The sequence below is a fragment of the Mauremys reevesii genome, linkage group 2 (genome assembly GCF_016161935.1).
Source record: "Mauremys reevesii isolate NIE-2019 linkage group 2, ASM1616193v1, whole genome shotgun sequence".
NCBI lineage: Eukaryota > Metazoa > Chordata > Testudines > Geoemydidae > Mauremys > Mauremys reevesii.
This window is the reverse complement of record NC_052624.1, coordinates 260,273,570-260,297,074: the sequence shown is the minus strand read 5'-3', so window position 1 is coordinate 260,297,074 and position 23,505 is coordinate 260,273,570. Positions and strand designations below refer to the sequence as shown.

The 23,505-nt window shown below is 38.2% G+C and overlaps 1 long non-coding RNA gene across 3 annotated transcripts in view; it reads right to left on the bottom strand.

Moving 5' to 3' along the window:
* The window catches only part of LOC120398654, a 119,955-nt gene that overhangs the window by 28,510 nt on the left and 67,940 nt on the right, over positions 1 to 23,505 (bottom strand). For all 3 annotated transcript variants that reach the window (XR_005594606.1, XR_005594608.1, XR_005594607.1), the window contains one exon: positions 1,980 to 2,191. This is a non-coding gene — a long non-coding RNA (uncharacterized LOC120398654). The remainder of the gene's footprint in view (positions 1 to 1,979; positions 2,192 to 23,505) is intronic.

Sequence of the window (23,505 nt, the reverse complement as noted above, 5' to 3'; positions counted from 1 at the left end):
GATGTAGGGAGTGCAAGGCTTTGGCTCAAAACTGACTGGCTGATTAAATTTGATAGCCTTGTAATAGAATTTTATAAGACTTTGCAGAGGTGTATAGTAATGTGACTGCATGTTGAATAAGCTCTTATCCACAGGTTTATTACACCAATTCTGTGCAAACTAGGCAGTGTAGCTTACTTCCAGACTAAAAGATTTGCTAAATGTAATTTATACAGAGGGACAAGCAAATGGGAAATATCAAAACTGTTCAGTTATTTGGACCACACAAACTAGTAAAATGTGCATTTTACAGACTGATCAGATATTTGAATCTTATCAATTGAAAAGTACTAACAAGAGACATAACTGCAACACTTCCTGCTGTATCGTTTTTATCTGCAGTATCATCTTACCCCAGTGTTGCTGAAATCTATATCAAATACACTTGCCTAAATCAAAGAAAGCTCATTTAAATTATGAATTCAGTTTTAAAGAGGCAGAGACAGAAAACCACATTATCATTTTTGAGAATAAAAGATGCCACCTGCAAAATTACTTTCTCTAGATAAAAGACAAGTCTTTCCTATGTTTTCTTTCTAACCAATGTGTTATTTGTTCAACTAGAAACAGACTTTACTATGTAGAGGAGTGTTCAAATAAAAAAAAAACAGTTTAATTTTTGATAGCAGAATGGTTTCTATGGTAACACACTAATGTGACAAATGTGAGGGATATGGGGCAACAAGTAATTATGAAGATGCTCAAGATGACTTTGGAGTGTGTCCAAATACAAAATAAATTAAAAAAAAATCTACAGAAATGTTTAATTCATACATAGGCTTGTATTTGATTTTTATCTGTAAATGTCAGTAAACGATGTCACCACACACACACAAACCAATGAACAATATCCCCATAGATAATAATCAAAATTTACAGATAGGCAAAGTAAGAAAAATGCTGCTTGAGAACTTATTAGAGATAGATATAAGGATATTTACTTTGTATATTTTGACATGTGTTGGTAAGAATTTGTGTTATAACAATTATAAAGCTTTAACTTTTTGAATTTAATCATCTCTTCTCATTAAATAATTATTGTCTGACCACCCTATTGTCTAACCCTCTCCCCTTAATTTCTTGAAATTATGAAAATGCAAAAAGAAAAATAGGAAAAAATGCTTAAAACGTATAATTTTGAGCAACTGTGAAAATTATATTGTTACAAATTGAATAAAATGCTTAAAGATAGACATTGATATCCATTGAAATTATAAAAAAATAAAAATTGAATTCTGCCAAGCCTTTTCACATAATTTCTTTTTCTACTCACTTTGTCTTACTGGGGTTTTTACAATTGTAAAAAGTCCATGATATTCCATGAAAACAATCACACGAAATAAGCAAAATAACATTAAATTGTGTCTGAAATACCATATGTAGTATATTTCAAAAAATGCTCCTTTACAGAAATTAATTCTAGTGAAATATTAATATGACTGCTATTCTCTGCGATAGACTGGAAAACTACATGATTTATGACAGAATTAAGAGACATAAATCTGTGCAATTGATAGGGGGTTTTACTGAGACTATTGTTAAATAAAAAACAAGTGGTTGTCCTCTATTTAACTCAGACACCTAAAACATACATGGGAGAAAATTTCTCTTTGTGAAAATTGACTTCAATGGAGCCAGTATTTAATCTCAGCTCCATAGTCCTTCAGTGAAGGCAGACTTGATATATCTAATATTTCTATGGTAAAAGTAACCAAGGGAAAAAATACTTACAAAAAAGAACAGGTTTTCTTTATGCATCTTATGGAATTTAAAATGGGCACAAACATCTCAGTCACCTGTTTGTCCACCTTTTCCACAGACATCACCATGTCTTCTTCCACAGAATGTACAGTTCTGCCTCACCAAGTTTTTTTTTTCATTGAAAATGCTCCTTAACACTCATTATCTTTTGTCTTTAAAAAAATAAATGCTATACTTACTTTTTCGCCCCCTTCTCTTTTCCTATTTGTTGGCCCCATATCTCATGTCCAGGGTGTAGCAGAGGGATCCTGTATGACCAGGAAATGAAAGGCTGACATCTCCAAATACAGGGTTTGGAAGCAGCTATGGGGACCTGCCTTTTCCACAGGAAGACTAGGCCCAGAGGTTGTCCAGGAGCTGTTGGGCGATGCTCCTACAACCAATATCTTCCCTATTTTTGTAGCAAGACATGGAAAGAAGGTTAGGAGGGAAATTTCAGAGTGAGATGATCAGAATGAGAAACCCAGCACTAGCAATGTTTAGGTAATTAATTATCTTCTGACACTCTCACCAGCTGCACAAGTAACCTCCCTCCTGTTCTGCTAACTGTAATAAAGGTGTGACACTCAGGAGTGCTGGTAAACAAGACTCATCTTTATTCCCTGGCCTCAGTAATGTGACCTGGGTCAGATTTACAAATGCATATATCCCAGTCATGTGACAGGATTCAGAAGTCCCCAGTGCCAGTGGATGCAATAAATGTCTCCCTCCTTCCCCCATCTTATTTTTAAAAAACTCCTTTGCAAATTAAATCAACTAAAACCAACCATCAGCTAATCACCAAATTAACCAAACCCACAATTAGATACATGTAATATGGGAGTCAAGGCACAGAACCTGAACCCCATTGCAGAAGAAAGGATTATGCTGCCTCTTATTGGAAATCTGCCAATAGCTACAATCTTTGAACCTCAATGGCTTTCTGATCACACAGCCACTTCATACTACCCCTAGATGCCATCTGAATGTTAATTGAAGGTTAAAACACCACATTAACCACATTTAGCTTCCCCTACTACAGGGAAACCATACTGGCCAGATTTATTTTAAAACTTGATTCTTCCCACAAAAAGATGCTAAAGAGTATTTCAAACTTTCACTGAAGTTTCTTAACCCAAGTGGATAGGGCCCATTAATGTTATAAATGGTGAACAGATGATGGGGAGGAGAGGTGTAAACTTTCATTGATATGAGTTTGGGATGCCCATATTACTTATGAGTAGCAATGCATGACTGAGTTATGCAGGTTGTGTGAAAACAGTGCCAGTAAATCCTTTACAGGCAACACCATCATGTATCTGTACATACCATATATTTTACAGGCTAGTGGGGGAAAATAACCTATTTTAACAGAGGTATTACATGTTTACACTTTTGGCTTGTTAGCCTATTTTTGTTTCTCTCTGCTGGTAAATTCAAGCTCCCTTATCCCCATAAACCAAATTTAACAGACCCAGAGGAAAGGGAAGATTATCTGAAATAGCTTATTCATAATAATATATAATAACGTCTCAAAGTTAACATGCAGTATTTCAAGTGTAACCCCCTTTCCTCTCTTAGTTTCCTTGGGAGCAGGCAACTCTCACCTGCTGCCTGGGTGCCTTACATCATAAAGTATAATGGAAATCCTGAGGGGTCTCAGTTGAGATTGGCAATTAGGTGGGAATCCTCTCTTGATCATTCTGCATTCTGTACTTGTATGAATATTTATGGTGGGCGGCACTTCCACCTGGACAGGCACCGTATACACCTGGGGTTGTAGTTTCATCACCTCCAGATCAACAATATAAATAATGGTTCTTATACAGGCAATTAATACCCAAACAAGAACCAACATCATTTTATTAAAAAAAATTATCCTAGCAACATACAATGGAAAATGCAACAGAATCATTCAGGTTAAACGGTTATGTGTGTCCAAATTCACTAGGTGGTGCTGCACTAGTTCAGCTAATGACTCTGGCTTTCAACAGCAACATAAAACTAACCAAACTCTTAGCACTATATACAGATCTGCCCATCGCTGAGTGCATGCTCTCCCTTAAATTTAAGGCCTCTCTTGTGTTGGCACACCGGCAAGCAGGAGTTCAGGCCAGCACTCTAAGTCTGGCAAAGGCAGTGCAAATGAAATAAAAAGGAGTAAGGCAATTTTGTGTTGTACCTGCTTAGATTGCACAGTAGTAGCTGGCAGCAACAGCTATTAAATCAGAGAGTAATAGCCCCTGATTCTGACCATAAAATGAATCCTCCCTCTTTACTCTTAGATTTCTTTCTTAGCCAAAAGCTGGGAATGGGCGACAGGGGATGGATCACTTGAAGATGACTGGTTCTGTTCATTCCTTCTGAAGCACCTGGCATTAGCCACTGTTGGAAGACAGGATAATGGGCTAGCTGGACCTTTGGTCAGACCCAGTATGGCCGTTCTTTTGTTCTTATGTTATGTTCTTAGACTTAATGTAGCCACACACTATTTTCAACCTAGAGAGCATAACCTCATGGGTAACTCAATCCTTCCTCGATCAACTGTGAGCGAAATTCAAATCTGCTGCACAACCCACAGTCTCCAGCTTCTGCTCTCAATACCTAGCTGAAGAGGAGGACTCCATGAGCTAGGGCTCAGCACTAACAAGATGTCAATTTAACCCTTGCCTCATGTCTTCAACCCTGCACTCAACAACAGTGTTCCATCACAGCTTTTTCCTTACCCAGAGCCCAAAGGAAACAGCAGCCCTCAGATTTATCCCCCATCACAAAATGGAGCCCGCGGTCAGAGCCTCTCACCCCAGAAGCACAGTTCAGTACCATAGGGCGCCTACTCCCCATCCTCAAACTTGTAGTCTGTAAAAACCAGCACACCGTACATAGAGAGCTGTCTGAACAGAATACCTCTGACAGGGTTCAGAGGCTCCTCAAATAGGGGCCCACACAAGTCTATCATGGATAAAAGAAAGTAATGGGTCCCACTGGAAAACTGTGAATCTTCCCCATCTAGTAGAGACATACAAGGACTCATTCCCCATGGGTAGTAAACCATCGGATGTTAAACATGTCCAGTGCTGGAGCATATTCTGAGCCACAGTTCAACTTGACTTCAGGATGATATTTCATATTTGGTGACAGCAAACAGCAGGGAGGAAGGGAAAAAAAGGAAATTTTATCCTGAAGGGTTTAGGGGGGGGTTGTTGTTTGTTTTTGTTTGTTTTTTTTTTAGAGCTGGTAGGAACATTCTTGGCAAAATGTATTTTCCCTGAAATATATTATATCAAAGCCAAAAGTTTCTCAGATGTGGGTGTTTTGACAGATTTTGTTCATAGGCTTTCTGGGATCCAGGACTGTTTGGTTATGTCTGAACAGAAAGAGAGAGTGTAAGAGTGCAGAATCGAAAACCTGACCTTTCAGAGCGGAAAACTGACATTACAGACACTTTTCTGTTTTGCAAAAACATTCAAAAGGTTTTGGTTTTGTTCCAATAAGAAACAAAAACAAATTTTGAAACCTCAAAAATTGTCACAAAATGTAACTGCCATTCTTCACTCAGCTCTATTAATTATATTTTATTTTTAAAATGTTAGCTCTTTGAAGATAAAGTGCAGGTGAGGTGATCAAAAATGGACAATAAAATGGAGTATAAAACATGTTTCCACAGTATATAGCATGTTTCCAGGTGACTCCACAGTTTATCATATAGCTATCACTCCCATGAGTGTGTTATACACCATTTAACAAAGAGTGCTTTAGCTTAGACAAGGGAAGTTATGACAAGGATCTCAGATCTGCAAACTGGTATCCCAGTACAATCAAATTACCCCAGATCAAATCTGTTTCACTTATCAATAAATTTAAAAAAAAATCTCTAACTTCCAGCCTTGCAAACTCATCCTGGGATCGTAAGGTCACATTGGGTTCCCAAGAATCATCCCCAGCTCATAGGAAGAGGTCACAAATATTTGTCAGATAATTTATTTGAAGAATTTGATTGGTGTTTGTGACAAAGTATTTGACACAATATGATTTGAGCAGATATTGAGCTGCTTAAGTACGTTAGGGAAAAATATACACATGCTCAATGGGAAATGGTTAATCCTACTGAATAACATTTGTTTGAAGAGAGATCATTGGAATTTGGTACAAGTTGGAGTTGAAGCAACTGTGAATATGGATCTAGTGCCTTCCATTCTATTATTTTGATGCATTTTGCTCTCCTTATTTTATATTCTCTCTATGAGGAAGCTCTGTTTTCTTGAACATTTTAGATGTTTTACCATGGACCCATGAGGAATATTTTCAGTCAGTTCCTGTATTTTTAGTACCTGAGTTCTGGCCAGTGTTTGCATTCACAAGTAAATCTATATTACAAATGAAATAACAAAGACAGCAGTGTTGTATGTACATTAACCTCCTCCCTCAGCCCCACTGCTCTAGAAAGTCTCTTTTTTAAAAGCATAAATCTATCTCAGAGTCCTGATACAAACGTGCTCTAGTAGCCACTAATTTTCTTCTCTGGTGGCCTGATTCTGCTCTTACTTTCAGCAGTTTAACACTGAGCTAAGAAAATGCTCCTGATTTGCACTGCTGAAAGTGAGTGGAGGATCACTGTCTATTGCAAAGAGGATCCACTGATTGTTGTGCTTATTAACAGAGAAGATATTGGATGATTTTGCAATGAGAAAGCCTGGAATGCACTGCAAGATTGTTTTAATACGTGAGTATCCTTGAGGAAGACTGGAGGGAGCAAAAGGTCAAAGATGCAGTTAACCCTAAAACTGGAACACTGGTTTAAATTGTCAGTTCTGCCACTTAATCATTGTGTGACCTTTGAAAAATCGCGTAACCCTTTTGTGCTTCGGTAAAATGGGTATAGTGGTTAGAGGAGGGTGATTAACGTTACAAATGATATTCTGCTCCAGTAATTACCCTGAGAGATATATCTTCAAAATACAGGGGGCTGAAATGCCCTCAGTGTGGTGGTACTATGTTATAATATTCTGAGTTTGACAATGCCAAATTGCAACACAACTGGTGAATAATGAAATTGTATAGAGTTATTTTGCTCAATAACAACAATACAACTGCATAATACATGGCAGTTTTGTAACATTGTTTTTTGTAATAATAATAATAAGTCACTATTACTTTTTTTAGGACTATTTTAGCCCGATGTTTGAATGGAGGAGGTTAGGATGAGGTGTTGTATTCAAGCAGAAGTGTCTGCCAGCACTCTGGTTACCCAGGGTACAAGCTAGATGAATTCTGGAGAAGTACATTCGGAAAAGGAACTCACTATACCTTTAAAAAGTGCACCATGTACAGGGCCGGCACAACCCATTAGGCAACCTAGGCGGTCGCCATGGGCACTAACATTTGCGGGAGGTGACTGTGGTGGCCGGATCTTCAGCCATCCCGGTCGTCTGTGGTATTTCGTGGGCAGGACCTTCCGCCGCCTGGGGCGCCAAAAAAGCTGGCGGCGCTCCTGACCATATACTTTCCCAAGCATCAGTCTCCAGCTGTATTTGAGATACAGAGTCCTGGACACTCTGCTAACCCTTCCCATCATGCTCCTTTTGGGGTATCTGATACCATTAGAGCTGTTGTTTGGCATCCATTACTGTCAGACACCTTTTGGCTTCCTCCTCTCTAGCAAATGGAGAGAGACAATTTTGTTCTTAAACTCAGTATATTAAGTTAAGGTTAAGCCATTCTGTTGACATATGTCCTATCTTGTTCCCCCTGAAATGTTCTTTGCCCTCAAATTAGAGTAGTATTAGTACCGTGATAGAACTATACTGCTAAAGAGCTCAAGTTACAGAGTAAGATTATTAGGATGTTTGATTACTAGAGACTGGATGTCTGTTAAGATTAGGTCTGGGAACTTCATGAAATACAGAAGCTGTTATAAGGATTAGATCTATGAATATTACATCATTCTGCTCTCAGAAGTCATATCACAAATGCCATTGAAAACACTGACCATGATCAGTTACAAAATATTCCGGCACTAACTGAATAGTTTCCTAGGTCTGAGTTTCAAATCACTTTTATGTAGACTGACAGAATTAAATAAGGGTACTAAAATGACATATTCACCTTTGTTATTAACTATTATTATTTATTTAGCATTAGCAACTACAGACATTAGTCGCACATGCACATTCTGACCTCATCGCCATTGGACTTAAATGGGGAAAGGATTTCATGCACAGTCTTTGCCATTAATAGCTTACAATATATTGCCTTGTCTACACTAGAAATTTACATCTGTATAGCTACATCTCTCAAGGGTGAGACGTAGCTATATTGACCTATGGTATAGACAGCTACCGCTTCTTGGAGAGGTGGATTACCTATGTCAATGGGAAAATTCATCCTGTAGACATAGGTAGTGTCTGCACTGAAGCACTGCAAAGGCATAGCTGTGTTATTTCAGCATTTTAAGTACTTGTCTACACATAAATGGCTACAGCAGCACAGCTGCACCACTGCACCTGTGCTGTTGTAGCACTTCAGTGAAGACACTACCTTCGCCAGTGGGATGGGTTCTCACATCACCATAGGTAGTTCACCTCCCCAAGAGATAGTAGCAAGATTGACAGGAGAATTCTCCCGTTGACCTAGCACTGACTACACTGGGGGTTAGGTCACTTTAACTGATTTTTCACACCCCTGAGCAATGTAGTTATATCAACCTAATTTCCCAATATAGACCAAGCCTAAGTGTAGACAAGCCCTAAAAAGAAAAACATCATATTGTTATTATGTAAGGTGATGATGACTACAATCAATCCAGAGCCAGTTAAAAGCTGATGAATATGCTAACCATCCTTCATGGAGGTGAAATGTAAGGAACAATTAAATGACCCTTTATGTAATGATAGCAGAAACAATAGGAAACCACTGCCCAAGGCACTGTACCTCATGGCAAGCTCTGAGCAAAAACTAACTCAGGGAGAATAAGAGGGTATTTCCTGAGGACTGTTTGGAAATGCAGGGGCAAGGATATTGAATAGAAAGTCAGCAGAAGGTGAGAAAAACAGTTGAGAACATGGCCCAGAGAGGGAGCAAAGGGACAGAATTCCTTGGGGCACAGGACTGGCTGGAAAGGTAGGCTTGGAAATTATAAGCAAAAAACAAAACAAAAACCCCGCCTGATGTTTGTTTCTGTTATGTTCAAAGAAACAGGATTTTGTGTATATTCATTGTAAGTAAACAGGATTGCATCAAAGAATAAATCAGATTTATCAATTTCTCCTACTAACAGAAACAACCCACAAAGGTTCAAATATTGGCCAATCACTTGACCAAAAAAGACAATACAGAGTGGAGAGCGAGGGAAAACACTGCAGTTAAAACACGTATAACTTTTAGATATGTTTTCCAACATTTTCAACCTTTGGTGACTAAACTTAGAAAGTTTTAAGAAAATTAGGCCATTTTGTTATTGTTTATACTATAATATTGTGTAAAAATCCTCATTCAGGGATCAAGGCCATATTGGATTAGGTATCGCAGAGATATACCAAAAGGATAATATCTACCTGAAAGAACTTACAGCCTCACTGTAGGCAACTAAATTTGAACTTTTTGTCCGTTGTATATATTTTAACATATACTTTTAACTATATTTAATAATAAAAAGACTAACAATAAAAAAAACTCTTTTGCTGTATGTGCAACAGGTAAACTCTTTGGCCAAGCTATTCAAAACTGGGTGCCTAAAGTTAGGTTCGTAAGTTCATATTTAGGTATCAAAGTAAGTGGCCTGATTTCAGAAAGTGCTGAATTACCTATCAATTCCTACTGAAAATCAATGAAATTGTATCTGCTTACACCAGGACTGCATTTGTTCTAAACACATTAGAATATTAGAAACAAGCCCAAGCATATTTTCAAGAGGGATTGAATCTGACTTGTTAACTGTGCTGTATTTTGCACATTCACTTTTGTATGTACATATTAGAACTGACATGTGCCCAGCCTTTAATTTGTGCATACGAATTCAGTAATTCTTAACACTATAACTTGTACACAAGACATTCCCCATACAAATGCTTGTGTGCACCAAGTGGTATGTACACAGAGACCCTGCTTGTCCTGACTGAAACTTTCACCCACATTTCTCTACTTCTAGTTCTTTAAGTACTCTGTCCTAGATGGTTTCAATCAGGCATAACTAATCAACTGCATATGCATCAGAACAAAGGCTTGCCATTTATCACTTACATGTATACCATGAAGATTGTTTTAAGAGATGCTGAACAGGTTTTGTCTACTACTTGAAAACATATTGGAAAGGAGTACTGGTGGCACCTGAGAGACTAACAAATTTATTTGAGCATAAGCTTTCATGGGCTACAGCCCACTTCATCAGATGCATAGAATGGAACATATCTATCTATATCTATATCTATATCTATCTATATCTATATCTATATCTATCTATCTATCTATATAGATAGATAGATAGATAGATAGATAGATCCAAAATACACATCTGTTGGGAAAATAATATACCAGGGCACAGATTATCAGCTGTAAGTGTGTTCTTCAACTTGGAGACAATGTCTATTTCGTAGGCATAAAAATAGACAACTTTTTTATTACAGAAGATGGAGAAAGTGACTAGGGGAAAGACTGTTCTAGATTTGATGCTGACAAATAGGGGGAATTGTTGAGAATTTGAAAGTGGAAGGCAGCATGGAAAGTGATCATGAAATGACAGAGTTCAGAGAATGGTAGAAGGGAAAGCAGCAGAATAAAGACAATGAGCTTCGGGAAGGAAGACTTTAGAAAACGCAGAGAAGTGTTAGGTAATATGCTATGGAAAGCAAATCTAAGAGAGAAAGAAAGAGTTCAGGAGAGTTTACAGGTGTTTTTTATAAGAGACATTATTAAGGGTACAAGAGAAAACTAGCCCAATGCCTAAGAAAGACAGGAAGTATGGTAAGAAAGACTACCCTGGCTTTACTAGGTGATCTTCAACAATCTGAAACTCAAAAAAGAGATATATGAAAAGTGTAAACTAGGTCAAATTACAAAGAATGAATAATAATAATTAAGAATCTCCACAAGCATGTAAGGTACAAAATGAGATTAAACTAGCTGGGAACATAAAGGGTAACTAGAAAATATTTTGCAAATACATTAGAAGCAAAAGGAAGACCAAGGACAGGATAGGCCTGTTACTCATTGAGGAGGGAAAGACTAACAAAAAAACGATCAATGGTCAAAGTATTAAATGCCTTTTTTGTTTCCATTTTCACCAAAAAGGTTAGCAGTGATCAGACAATATAGTGAACATAGGGGGACAAAGGGTAAGATCTGAGGCTAAAATAGGAAAAGACCATTTTAAGAATTTCTTAGACATGTTAGATGTCTTCAAGTTAGCAGGGCCTGACAAAATACATCTTTGAGTATTTAAGAAGCTGGCTGATAAGATCTCGGAGTCATTAGTAATTATCTTTGAGAACTCCTGGAGGATGGGAGAGATCCCAAAGGATGGGAAAAGGTAAAATTCAGTATCATTCTATAAAAAGAGAAATAAGAACAAACCAGGGAATTACAGTAAATGTTTTGATACTGTCTCACATGACCTTCTCATAAGCAAACTAGGGAAATACAGCTTAGAGAAACCTATTATACAGTGAGTGCACATCTTGTTGGATAACTGTGCTCAGAGAGAAGTTATCAATGGTTCGTCATCAAGTTGGAAGGGCATATAAATTGGGGTCCCACAGGGGTCTGTCCTGGATCCAGTTCTATTCAATATCTTCATAAATGATTTAGATAATGGCATATAGAGTATGTTTATAATGTTTGCAGATGATACCAAGCTGATAGGGCAGGATTAGAATTTAAAATGATCTTGACAACCTGGAGAAATGATCTGAAATAAATAGGATGGAATTCAATAAGGACAAATGCAAAGTACTTCACTTTGGAAGGAATAATCAATTGTGCAAATACAAAACGGAAAATGATTGCCTAGGAAGGAGTACTGTAGAAAAGGATATGGAGTTTATAGTGAATTGCAAACTAAATATTAGTCATCAATGAAATATTGTTTCAAAAAAATTGAACATCATTCTGGGATGTATTGGTACGAGTGCTATAAGCAAGACATGAAAAATAATTCTTCAACTCTACTCAGCAGTGAGAAAGCTTTAACTAAAGTGCCATGCCCAGTTCTGGGCACCACACTTCAGAAAAGATGTGGACAAATTGGAGAAAGTCCAGAGAAGGGCAACAAAAATGATTAAAGGTCTAGAAAACATGATGTCTGAGGAAAGATTGACAAAAAAACTGGATTTGTTTAGTCTGGAGAAAAGAAGGCTGAGAGGGGATGTGATAACTGTCTTCAAGTACATAAGAGGTTGTAATAAAGAGGAGGGTGATAAATTGTTCTCTTTAACCACTGAGGACTGGACAAGAAGTAATGGGCTAAAATTGCAGCAAGGGAGATTTGGGTTAGACATTAAGAAAAACTTCCCAATTTTAAGGGTAGCTAAGCACTGGAAAGAATTACTTAGGGATGTTGAACTTGTGGAATCTCCATTATTGGAGGTTTTTAAGAACAGGTTAGACAAAGGCCTGTCAGGGATGGTCTAGATAATACTTAGTCCTGCGTCAGTGCAGGGGACTGGACTAGATGTCCTATCAAAGTCCCTTCCAATCCTACATTACTATAATTGTATGATGATAAATAGGAGGTGTGATGGCAGCATATGCACACATACCTGAGGTAGGTTTGATTTAGCCAGATCAAAGCTAACTTGAGTAATAGTAGCAATGATGCCACAACAGCACAGGTAGTGGTGGCTTGAGTATGGACCCTGGGGTCCAGGCAGGAGGGACTAGCCACTGCCTGTTCTGCTATCCATGCTGCCACAGCTCCACTCTTCTCCTTACACAAGCTGACTTTTGATGGAACTAGAGCAAATTTAGCTCATGTATGTCTACACTGCAGCAGTCACACCTCCTGATGAAAGAGACATATCATATTTGAAATTATAATATTGCACTTGATCTCTTTTCTATAGTGTCCTGGTTAGATCACACTCACAATGCTTCATTCAGTTCTGGGCATCTCCAAATTAAAACAGAAATTAAAAAAAAAATAAGCTTGACAATATTCACAATTTTCCCATGGTTTTAAACCAATTTTGATGAAAAAATCTTTTGTTGTAAAAATTGTGGACCATCTGTATTCACTTTTATCTCCATGTTTTCTCCAATGTGTGGCACAAACTCCCTCCCCCAGAATTGTAGAACTACTTACCTCCTTATACTCTTCAAATTCTCCCTTAAGACTCCTGCTATGATGCCTACAGTGCACTGCTGGATGGCAAAGGCTTGGCAGGAGGCGAGGTATAATTTTTACACTCCTAGTACATGAAAAATACATTTGTATTATTGTCCTTTGTCTTCCTTCTCTTAATCCACCCATTGTGTCTTATCAGACTGTAGGCTCTTTAGACCAGGCACTATGCCATTACTACATATTTGTACAGTACCTAGCAGAATAGGGTCCTGTTCTCTTACTGGGGTTTCTAGTTGGTAGTGTAATATATATAAATAATAACAGTAAAGGTTCACGTTCTATTACTAATCCCAGAGCAACCCATTCCACCCCTAGTTTTCTTTTTTACTTATAAAGTGTTATACAGTTATTCCTTAGTTCTAATATTTCCAAAACAAAATACATATTTCATCATGAGTTATTTGTATATTCTAGTGCATCTATTTTCAGTAAGTGAAGGATACTTGAAATTAAGTATATGAGAAGAAAAAATAAAGAAGCCATTAATCAACAAAAATACTTCTGTTTGATTAATAGTTTTTATCTAACCACTTACAGACTCTCTGGTTATGACCTCTCGGGTGTCCTAAATTATTGCTGGTGCTAGTGCTGGTGCATGTCAAGAAGAATAAATGCAATATTTGTGCCTGATGATCCGTCTCCCTCATCTATACAACAATAACTTTCCATAGGGTTTGTAGGGCTTTTATTATTTTCACTGAAATTAATGAACAAATGAAAACTTTTCTTCATTTCCCTTTTACTCATCTGCAAATGCTGTGAACACCTGAGTAATGAAGGGCTTATAGTTTATTTAATTTATTCTCATCATCCAACCAACACGCCAGCAAAATGTTATTTCCCAGCGTTTGGGTGATCAGGTGAAGACTAGAACTCTCTGAGATAGTTTGGACTTTCGAAAAACTCCATGACGTTTATTAATATGCAGTGTTACTCTACAATAGAAAAAGCCTATCCTGGGGAGTCAGGGGGTCCCCAGAAAAGTTAGAACTAGTGTAGCTCTGCTGTGCAGATGGGCACAGTTTGAAAAGCCCATCCGAGAAACAGGTTGGGGAATATGCATCTACGAACTACATAGATCAACTAGCCATGGCCCTCACAGATTTCTTCCGCCACCCGCTCCCCTCTGGAAAACTGCAGTGCACATTCCGACTGCTTGGATGTGTGCTGATTTCCATGAATTAGCCATTAAAGCATGATAATTTCAGATACTACTAGCAGGATTTTCAAATCTGCCAAAGGGATTTGGTAGCCCATTTCCCCTTCAAGTTAATCCCTAGGTGGCTTTAAAAATCCCACCCTACCTCATAAAAATCTTTACATTTCCAAATTCCTTCACTCTGCAAGAAACTGAGCTGACTTTTTCCCCCCAAGGAATGTTGGTCGCTTTCATTGCAGTGGTTACACCAATAAGCTGCTGATTACACATAACCACTGAATTTAAGACAGCACAACAAATATATCACGTGTAGATAGTTTCATGATTATAGATTTTACACAAGAATTAAACAAGAAAAAACTCCATACAGTCTTTTGCCATATGTAAAGCAAGAAATACTTGACTTTCATAAAGGGAACAGTCTTACCTTCTTCTCCCACCCAGATGTTATATATTGAATAGTGTCTTAATAACACTAATGTTAAAGGTGCAAGCTCTCTACTTAGACTGTCAGCACAGTGGGTCAGGGACCATCTTTTTGTTCTGTGTTTGTACTGTGCCTAGCACTCTGGGCCCTGGTGCATGACTGATTCCTAGGCACAACTGCATTATATTTAGAACTATATTAATTAATCACAATAAGGATTAATTCTGAATCTGCTAACAGCCTATTCAAAAGGTTCATTAAAGTCCAAATCTAAATAAGCTAGGCTGTATTGATTTCACTGCCCCAAGTGATAATGCTTTTATAGACAACAGAACTAAACAGATTCTTCATTAATGTTAGATGGTGATAAAGTTTGCTGATATGCTAAAATATTAACTTTGATGAAATAGAAAATAGGAGGCCAGAGGGCCTCATTTGTTCCTCCAGATCTTCATGTGAAGAGGAGGGCCATCACTCCGGCTCCGTATCCCATTTTCCACGATTTCTCAGAGGGTCTTCTGCAGAGTCTAGGATTTGAATCTGGGTCATAGAGGCAACAGAGCTGATGGTGGGGGGCGGAGTGGAAGGGAAGCACATCATTCCCCTCCACTCAAGCCCATTAACCCTACAGGGAATACTACAGGAAAGTTAATACAGCCTGAGCTGAGTTGAAGCTGTTTTCACTTCCCTGCGAGACCTGCTCTGCGCTGTACAAGCTGACAAAGGGGGTGACCCAAAGATTGGGGCTTCTCCAGCAACACTACTCCACTGAAGTTCTCATCAACAGCTTGAAAAGTCACAGAAAAAGAGTCCTATTTTTCTTGCTAATGTCTTATCATCCTGGAGTTGATTCTCATGATCCCCACATACACTCTGTGCCTGATGTCATCAGCACCCCACCTGTTAACTGAGAAATGTCACTTCCCCTCTAACAGTTCCACCAGCAACCTGAACCCCATTCCAACTCAATTTCCTTTGACCCTACCTTTGTTCCACCCCTTTCCCAATCCTCAACAACTCAGCAGACTTTTCTTCTGCCTTCAAATACATAATCCTTTCTCTCCAAAGGATTTACCTTTGACCACACTGCCATCACCATCTGCTACCCAATCACTCTTTCACCTTTAATGTTCTATCCATTCCTTGACTACCTCCTGTTAGCTCTCTGCTTGGCATATTGGAATCAGGTCGCCACCACTCCACTGAAACTGCCTCACTAGAGTTATTAGTGTCCTCTTCCAAGGCCCCTTTCTCCATCCTCACTTCCTATCCATTTTATTCATCACAATGAATCCTCCCAGAAACTGTTTATTCCTTCAGAGACTTTGTGCTCTCCTAGTTCTCATCCTTCCTCTCCTACATCTTATTCAGAGTCTTCTCCAAGGGCTCCTCTTCCTAACCTGTTTTTTTCAGAATCCATCAGGGTTCTCCTGCATTTTTTTCCTTCTCCATATGCACATTAACCTGGGGAAATTTTATGTACTCACCACTCTCCTACCTCTATAATAATAAACACTAGCTTTCATGGTCCATACCAGACCTTTGTTATTGCTTAGTTTGCATCTCCAACTCCCTTTCTAGATGTCCCACCACCAAATCAATTTAAATATGGCTAAAACTTCACTCCATCTTCCTAGCCTCTAATTAGAAATAGAAAGAGAAGCAGACAAAAGGAAATGGACGCAACACTTGTTGGTGTGTGTGTGTATGTGTGTGTACAGTATGTGTGTGTGTGTATGTGGTATAAGAGGTGGTTAAAATACATCAAAAATCTTCAAATACTGACAACCTATGTATAATGTCCTAGTTTCTGACAGGCATGACTGCAGAAGAGAAACCTTGAGAGGGCTGTGAAAATGGAAAAAATAGTGACATTGTGGAGCAGCTCCAGGATGGTGTCCCACATATAGTGGGCTACAAAGAAGATGAAGAAGAGACTTTTGTAAGACAATATGATGAATGAGTGGACAAAAGAGAATTGTTGGGAACAAACAGTAAAATTAAAAAAGACAAAGCAGGTAATTAAGGAGGGGCGGAGTTACACAGGGTCTTGAAGGTAAGGGCAAGTACCCTGAATTTGATCTGGAAGAGAAGTGATGAACGAGTGAAGGATACCAAGATGGGGGTAACATAGTCAAATTGATGAGCAAGGTAGATGATATTGGCGGTAAAAAATATTATGAACTGGATCAGGCAACACAGGGGATAGAAGATGAGTAAAGCTGGTCAGAACATTTTATTAATTTAAATTTCAAAATATGCTGTTTCATCAGAGACGAAATGTTTCATGGAGATCCATCAGTTTCAATGACGTTTTCATTAGGAAAGGTATTGAAATCTCTTTGGTGATTTCTGACCAGAAAGAGAGTGAGAGAGATTTTCAGTCTGAAAACCACAGTTTTGATAATTCCGTTTTGCAAAAGCATTCTTATCCTCCACACAGTTCTAACCATGAAGGAGATAGAGATAGATATTTAAAATCTTATGGAGTAAGGAATAACAGGATTTGGATGCAGCCTGGATGTGTGACAAAAAAGATAATTCCTATATCTGCGTGTGGATGATTGGCAGGATGATCATATTGACTTTGGTGCCAGAAAATAATGGGTGAGGAAAGTTCTTGGCAGGGGGAATATTTGAACATGTTAACCTTGAACTGATGGCAAGACTTCCAAGAGGAGAAATCTGACAGACAAGATGAGATGAAGGATTAAATAGATGGAGAGAAATCAGGAGTAGACATTTCCTTCTCTTGTGATGCCCCCTATTTCTGAAACACCTTCCCAGCCTGATTTTCTATCCTTTTATCTTCCTCTCCTCAAATCCTTTCCTAAAACATTATTGAAAGTCCTATAATCCACTACCAAAGTCCACTGTGGACCTAACCTAACATCCATACAAAAATGGTGGCTCTCCAAGACACATGCTTAACCTTTCCTTTCAATTGCATTGTTTTTTCGCTCTCCTTTCTCCTTTCTTTGTAGGTACGATATCTTTTTAGACTGGAGGTTATCAGAAAACGAGATCTAATTTTCTTATCAGTATATAAAATATTTAATATACTGAACTGCTACTGCTATTCAAATAGAAAAAAATTATAACAATTATTGTTCAGTTCTCCTGCCACTATTTTTTGTAACAGTGCATTAATACCTACCATTGCATTCCAGTTTCCTAGCTACTACTAGTGTTCAGGATGTACACAGCATACAGTAAAATAGAAAGTAAAAATATTGAGTTATAGTTAATAGGTCACTCAATATTATACCTAAATCTGGATTAAAGTGTATATTTACATCTGTTAAAATTCTTTCAGGTAAATTGGCTAGGCTGAACACAGAAATCCAGATTAGCATCTAGTCTGTTTCTAGCTCAGGTATTTTGCTATCAGTCTGATTTGATTATAGCTCTGGAAAAAAAAACGCTTTCTGCAAAGATCTGGGATATGACAGAACACCCTGTAATTTAGCATAATCTGCCACAATGTAACAATTGCAGTATATAATGGTGTATAAGAAACTGCCCTGATTATCACAGCTGGTATTGGTACGAATCAGCACAGGATAAATTTGTGTTTATCAGTACTTTGACAGGTAGACAATTGGTAGTCTCTTAACTCATTTATAACTATCTGGGGAGACACATGCTAGTAGCTTGAACATAGTTTTAATTTTCTATCACTATTGATAGTTGAAAGACTGACAATATCATGTTAAACATTTATGGGAATCAGTATCAGTTTTCTTTCAGAGATTCTCATCAGCTGATTTTTATGAAGAAACAGAACCTTCAACAGAAAAAAAAATTACTATATTTGTTCCCTCATATACTTCACATACTCTCACAGCCTGAACAAAGCAAATGTAAAGGGCTGTACATGAATTTGTATTCATTTAGATAGGATATATCAGCCAAAAGAGTTAAAGGTGTTAACATAACTCAGCAACTCTCCAATATTAAACAGTTTTAAACAAGGTTCAGGGTATGGTAAACAGAGAACTCAGCCTGCTCAGTACCATTGCAAACCCACAATTAAAAATAATTTTAGCCTTTTATTAATGATACAGAAAAGAAGGGAAAACAGTTAAACCATTTGAAATGTAAAATATTAAATAAAGCTTTCATTTTAACAACATCCACCATCTCTTTCCCTTTAGCTGGAGAGAGTTTTTAGAAAGGACCATCCCCCTTTGTTTGACAGTCTTTTAGATTAGAGGTTCTGAACCTTTTTCTTTCTGATCCCTCCACCCTACAACATGCTATAAAAATTCCAGGCCTGACTTGCTCCATAACACTGTTTTTCTCCATATAAAAGCCAGGGCCGGCGTTAAGAAGTAACAAGCAAGGCAATTGGCCAGAGCTTCATGCTTCAGGGGGCTCCACAAAGCTAAGTTGCTCAGGCTTCAGCTTCAGCCCCAGGTGGCAGGGCTTGAGACTCGGGGCTTCAGCTTTCTGCTCTGGGCCCCAGTGAGTCTAATGCCGGATCTGCTTGGTGGCCCCCCTGAAACCTTCTTTTGCCCCTGAGGGGGCCCCAGACCCCTGGTTGAGAACTACTGTTTTAGATGGTATCAAATATAGTAATGACTGTCCTTTCCGGAGAAAATAAAAGAAGTTAGTTGAGATGAGCTGGAGTTGTTAAAGTTCAGTCCCATTTGGATCTGTTTGGATGTTTTTAATCAAGATTGGATGTTTGTTTGTTTAAGATCTGCTCTAGGAATTATTTTGGGCAACTTCTAAGGCCTGTATTATACAGGTCAGACTCGATAATTACAAAAGTTCCTTCTGGCCTTGGAATCTATGAATCCGAGTGCAGTTCTAATAATTTTGCATTGCTTCTATTTTTAAAATAAATCTATTGGTTTGTGTGTATGTGTGTGTATTTTAATTATTATACACGGTGTGTCTATTTATTCCTTCTGTGACATCAGTATAAAGGCCAGTTTCTAGGTAGGAGTAATTAGGCTTCAGGACAGAATTCTCTGCTCTCACTCATTTACTGCATTGTTGACTGATACATTAGTTAGCTCCTCTAGGTCAGTAGATGAATACTTTAAAGTTTCAGTATCTAATTCTAAGTTTCCTAACAACTACAGGTTGAAAGAAGCCATTTATGAAAAAGGTGCTTTAATAGGCATGTGTGGGAGTGCTGATATACAGTAAAAAGGACCGCAAGATTAGAGTTGGGAGAAGAGAGAAGGCAGGAAGCTTATCAGCATTAAATTATTAATATATGGAAACGTAAAATGACTAATGCAATTATAGTAGCAGGGAAAACCGTTCTGTCATTTATATAGTGTCAAAAGTGTGCTTGATGCCTCATAGACAGGTATCATGAAGGAAAGGTTGTAAGAGATACCATTAGATTCAGTGGATATCAATCCTTGCCATGTATCAATTATCCTCTTGTAGTTCTGACATATGTTAGCTGATTGGGGCCAGGAAATATTCTCTTGTGACACACAGGAAAAATTGACTCTGTGTCAAAAATTGACCAAACGAAGGTTCTGAATCTTCATGCTACTAGGGAACCCGGTAGGGAACTGAAGGAGATATTTGCAGAATTTTTAAATTTTCCTGGAATCAATAGAAGTTGGAGGATGAAATTGCTACATGTGAAAAGCCCATTGGAGGTCTACAATGCAATCCAGTAGGATTGTGGGGACCTGCAAACAAAGTCACTGGGGTGGTGAGGGGCGATCTATACAGAAGCATCACTTGGAAAAGACATTTTTTTTTATTTGAGAAACCAGTTCTGGGGTAGCAAAGAGTCTTGTGGCACCTTATAGACTAACAGACGTTTGGGAGCATGAGCTTTCGTGGGTGAATACCCAGTTCTGGGGTGAGACTATTGACTATTGACTATTGACTATTATATTACAGATCCACATAAATCAAAGCTAAGTCACATGAATTTGACTGAACTAATTAGAGACCAAATTATTTGCAATAAAACTGATCACTAGGTCAAAACAAGGCTATTGTGAGATATTGACTTGGATTTCCAAAGAATACAGGAGTAAATATCCATGTTGTTTGCAATAAATATATATGGAGACAATTGACAAACAATGCAAAGGCATTCGGCGCAAAGGGTATAATCTTGTGCATGCAAGCAGCATATGTGGCACACATGCATGCATGCACACACATCATATCTCAATAACTGGAATTTTCATTCATCGCAACATTTTTCAACAGGTAAAATTAATTTCTTCAGGTGAAGATGAACATGTCTACTTCTCATATCAACAACCAGAGATATATTTGTTTATACATTTTAATTAGAACTGGGTGAAACTGGTACCCATGTTTCAAAAACTCCCTATATCTCACTTCTCACTATGGTTGCTTTACTTCTGTTTTTGGTCAGATTTGACCAAATGGGATTTTTCCATCAAAACAAGGAAAAATCAGATTTTTAACATTCAACTGTCAACACTAACTTTTGCCAGGACCTATCTACTGTTATTAAAGAATGGATTTTTTTTTCATAAACAAGCATTACATATCATTTTTTTTCTTTTCTGTTGCAAATTTTATACACACTTCTGACTGCAACATTCTGCCAACAGCATGAACATGTTCATCTAATCAATTACAGATCTGTGTCTGGGGGTGCAATTTCTTGGCCAGTCCCTTGGTAAAACTGAATTAAAAGAAAGTACTTTTTGCTCCTATTTAACCTTTTTTTAGCCGGAGTCTCAAGAAACCACAAGGCTGTGTAATACTTTACTAATCAAAGTACTTGGTGTTCTCTATTGAAGGAGAGGCTATTGCTACTATTAGCCACTCATGCATCTAATTCATTTCTGTCTTTCCCAGCTATTTATCATCTAGGTCCTAGATCTGTCAGATTTTGGGACACTAGAGTGACAGGGCTCAGTCCTGCTGAGGAAACGAAGTTGAGTGATGCCTTAATAATAATGGTATATTCCATAGTGTTTCATGATCTTCCCGTATTAACCTTATATTTGTTCTTAATAAGAAGTTCTGTTATTAAGTCCCATGGGACATGGCAAATGAGAGTTCTTTGGTAGGAGGAATAGTGGCTTGTCAAAACCCTCTGAAATTAGAGGAGGAGCAGCAGTAGCACAACTGGGTTAGCATGATTTAGTCTGCTCCTAGAGAACTTTGCATGGGGTTAGTAGCATCTCATGATCAACTATGTACACATGTGACTTCTCTCCATAGTGATTAGGAAGATATCTAGAGCGAGCTACCCTGTTTCACTGCCATGCCATGTCCCTGTCTGAAACTAGGTAGGAAGACCTCTAAATTCATAGATTTTAAGTCCAGAAGGAACCATTATGATCATGTAGTCTGACCTCTTGCTTAATACTGATGGCAGATGTCCATCTCGAAAAATGATGGTGTAAGCACCAAAGCAGTTCAGTTACTGTGCGTCATGCTGCAGCATTGTGAGTGGCTAAAACCTCCAATTCTTGAAGGACAATCTTTTTCACAGACAATGCGTGGATAGGATGCAGAGCTAGAAGATGAAGCCAGCATGTTACTAGCACTTTAGAACTACTGCACTTTCCTCTTCACTTACCTCTTTCTTAACAACCTACATTCAGCCTCTTTGACTCCCTGATAGAGCACAGCCCATGAGTGTAGCCTGTTACCAGTTGCATCTTCCCAGATTCCAGTATTGATATTGAAAGTTGTCAAGTCCCTTCTGCAAACGTCTTTGAACCTGAGCCTAGGTTGGGCCAGTTGCCCTGGACAATCCACAAGTTATCCATACAGGAGATCCTTTGGAATGCATCCACTGTCCATCTGATGAAGATAACCAAGCCAACAGAGACATCTGTGTTTGAGAAGAGTGATTGGACTTGGCAATTTTTAAAATACTTCAGTGTCACAAATTTTGGTTTCCCACTTGATATTTAGAATAGGACAAATACAGTAGTTGGGGGGGCATTTGGCCTTCTTTTGTGCCTGCTGTAGGTGGTCCAGGTTTGCCATCATATAGTGGAGTGCTCAGAATGCACATCTGTTAGATCCATTTCTTGCTGTTCAGTATCAGTTTACTATTATTCCACATGTACTTGGTCATTTGGCCAAATGTGGTGACTGCCTTTCTGATGCAAGAATTAAATTAATCATCTAGAGATAAGTTATCTGATACAGTTGATCTTAGGTAGCAGAACTTATGCGCAACTTCTAGTGTGGTGCTAGCTATTAAAACTTTTGATGCAGTCAACACACTTTGTGCCATAATCATTGTCTTCTTTAGACTGATGGTTAGTCAAAATTCATCACAAGCTAAACACAAGACTATTTTAAAGTTGATGGAGTTCCTCTCACTGTGCGTGATAAGCACTATATTGCTGATGAAAAGAAGTTCTCTTATCAGCATGTATTTGACTTTGCCCTGAGATGTGAAGTGTTGAAGAATTTTCCATCTGATTTTGTAGGGAGACGTACACCCTCAGTGCTAGATGAGAAAGTATGCTGAAATAGAGAGAAGAATATACCTAATAGTGTTAGTGCCAAAAACACATCCCTGCTTGACACCACTGCATATTTCAAAACTGTCAGATTGGTTACCCTGATACTGGACTGTAGCCTTCATGCCATCATGGAAGGATCAAATCAGACTGAGGACTGGAGGGCAACCAAGTATCTCTAGCAATTGGAAAAAAGACCTCTCTATTGACCAGGTCAAAAGCTTTTGTAAGATCTATGTGGGCCATATAGAGAGAGGTTTTCCTTGTTCTTGACACTTTTCTGGCAGTTGCTTGATTCTCTGGATATACCTGTTCGGCAAGAACTTGCAGTCTTTGGGGAATGAACCATGCA